A 3,139-nucleotide genomic window follows, 5' to 3' on the forward strand; every position below is an offset into this window, starting at 1 on the left:
GCAGCAGGAGGAGGGTTCGGGGCGAGACCTCCATCCTCTGGGTCTGGGGAGACTCTGAGTCCGGGTAGGTCCGTGGGGACTTTACAACCTGGAACCGCGGCGACGCTCATTGGCTTCTCTGGAAATCGACAGTCAATGTGAGTGAGAACTGTGGCCGCGTCAGCAGTATCCAGGAAGAAGGACCTGACACGGGTTGGGACAGGGAGAAGTGAAACCCCGGGGAGACGGGGAATCCCCAACGCTGAGCTTCCCCGTCCCCGACACCCTGAGAGGCACCCCCGGGGCGCTGCGACATTCCCCTGACCCCTCTCCTGCACCAAGCGCTCTTTGTCACACTGTCTCCCTGAGTCCCTGCCCAGAAGCTGTCTGAGGAAACCAGGGACAGACCCCCAGGCTGGGCCCGGCCCCTGCCCCTTCACTTCCCGCCCCGGAATCCCTCTCCCTGAACTGGACTCCCTGTCTCCTACTCCTTTCCTCTCCCCCTGGACTCTTCTAGAATAAACTCACCCCAGGGAACTTGATGCCAGAGTGAGCTCGCCCTGGGACTGCAGGTGTAGAGACGGGGGTTTTCTCTTTAAACCTGGAGAAATTGTGTTTGAATGCACCAGATAGATAGAGACTCTCTTAGAGACCCGTTTCCTTTTTGGTTATTGACTAGGGTGGGCAGCACAATCTTGGTAACCCCTGAATGATCAGGAATCTTTTTTTTATGCTTGAGTATTTATTTTCTAAAGTTAGGATTAAATTGTTTATCTTCTGTAGGCAGAAGTTAGGTTTGGGGAATTCATGTCTGTGAAATGACAGAGATAATTTATTACAAATGGCATATCAGCCTTAATAAAGTTGGTTTCTTTCTTGAGACACTAGGGAAACTTGAATAACATATTCAGTAATGGGATGAGCTGGATTACTTGGAATAATTCTAAGAAATCACGGGTCAGCAGAAAGCTTTTCCACACTTAACATAATATTTTAAATTTCAAGTTCATCAAATAGCATAAAAAATTATATTCATATAAACAATGCCTGTTAATATTGTTAGGGCACAAAGTATTCAAAGAAACATAAGCAAGTTGCTCCCATTATAATGCAATCAAATTTTTCTTTAGAAACAAGTTAAAATCTCACAAAATAGAAATAGCTACAAAAATCATGAATGTAGAATGCTGACTTAAATCTCATAATTAATTAACAGCCTCTCCTTTTTTAAAAGTACACGATAATGAAAATTATATGGAATGATCAGGAATCTAAGTTGTAAAAGAAGTGAGTTTGGCCCCTCCATATATAAATGTGTCTAAACGTGTTACAGTTAGACTCACAACGCTCCCAAGTTTTACTCTCCCAGACGATGTGTCTTGGACTCTGAGTTGTTGTATTTTAAAATTGTCTTTGTTCTACAGCCCTGAGTCTGTGTGTGAGAGTCGAGGACATCCCCTCATATAAAGAAGCACAATCTGTTACTGTCTATTTCAGCCAGGAGTTGTAGGACTTTAATCACTTCAGAGCTGCACATGCTTAGTCAGAATGCCCTTCACCAGTGTTCATGCCTTGCCTGTTTTCATGAATCATTCACATCTAAGCTGTGTGCGTATTTTGGGGGGACACTTGGTATTTTTACCCTGATTAACATTAGGAGGCAATTAGCATTTAGGCAGCCTCACAAATGTATGAATTATGAAATAGAGGCTGCTGGAACAGCAAGAGCCAATCATGGAGCTACACATGGGGAGTTAGTACCGCCTGGGACGGAGGACCAGGAACGGGTCCTTTGGAGACATCTATCTGCCTGATGAAGAAGCTGCCAACGAGCTCAAGTGTGAAAACAAAGCACCCCCACCTGCACATTGAGAGCAAGTTCTACATTTTTTTAAATTAGAAGAAAAAAAGAAAAATTACCAAATACAAAAACACCCTGCTGGGCTCTGTACATATGTTTATTAAAATCTATAAAACACTGTTTAAATCTGAGAATTCCACTGCTTTAGAACTCTTTCCCTCTGCTCCTGTTCCTCAGCTCCTGCTTCTCCTCCCTTCCCTCTGTCCCTCTCATCCCACAGGCCACTTCTCCTCTTAGTCCCACGGACTCTCACTCCTGACCTGTGGCACTAGCACTGTCCCCTCACCTGCTGCCCACACTGTCCTCCCCACAGTGGTCAGCAGTCCTGCTAATGTGAGTCAGGTCCTGTCATTTTTTCACTTAAAATGCTCCCATGGGTTGGTTTCACTCTTGTGAAGCCTCTGGAATGTAAGGGACATGGGCACAGGGGCTTTGGGCTGTTTGGGTCAAAGCTCTATTCCCAGTATGTAAAGACAAACCCGGTACAAAGTAGGCACTAAATTAATTTATGTTCCATGAATAAATGAAATCTCATTGTCTTAAAATTTAATTTACTCACATAAAAATCATAAATGGAAAAATACTAAAAAAGTTAGGAAAAATTTTATTTCATGCAACTATTACATATCAGTTCATAAATTCATTCCAGTGGAAAAAATGTTATGTGCTTATGAGGCATGGTGTGGATGCGTTCTCTGTTCAGGGTTTCACAAAGCTGTGTCCTCATCTTGAGATTGGGTCCTCTCCCAAGCTTATGTGGAGCCTGTGAGCAGAGTTCAATTTCTGGCAGTTGCAGGACTGAGGTCCTTGTTTCATTGCTGGCTATCAGGGCCTGGAGTGGGGGGGCTGTTCCTGATTCCTGGTGGCCCCAGCATTCCCCGCCACGTGGCCTCTCCACTTTCAAAGCTCACAGGGAAGAAATTTCCTCACATGTGTCCCTGTCACACTGTGAATATCATGCTCAGGAAGAACCCAATCATTTACGAGCTCACCTGATCAGGACAGTCCAATGCAGGATAGTCCCTTGTCCTAAAGTCAACTGATTTGGGACCTTAGTTATTTCTGTAAATCCATTCGCAGCAGCACCTACATTAGTGGTGATTGAATAACTGGGGGAAGGTGAATAAGCTGGAGGTGGTTATTGGGGGACATCACAGAATCAGCCTAGCATGGCCTGGATCTTCCTTTTGTGTTCAGTTGGGTCACAGTTGGAAATAGAAGTTCAAGTAAATAGATGGTTGTGAGTGGTAATAAAATACACCCTATTTAGCCATGGAAATTCTTCTTAGCTCCTAAAAC

This window comes from Propithecus coquereli, unplaced genomic scaffold (assembly GCF_000956105.1).
Source record: "Propithecus coquereli isolate 6110/MARCELLA unplaced genomic scaffold, Pcoq_1.0 Scaffold404, whole genome shotgun sequence".
Lineage (NCBI taxonomy): Eukaryota > Metazoa > Chordata > Mammalia > Primates > Indriidae > Propithecus > Propithecus coquereli.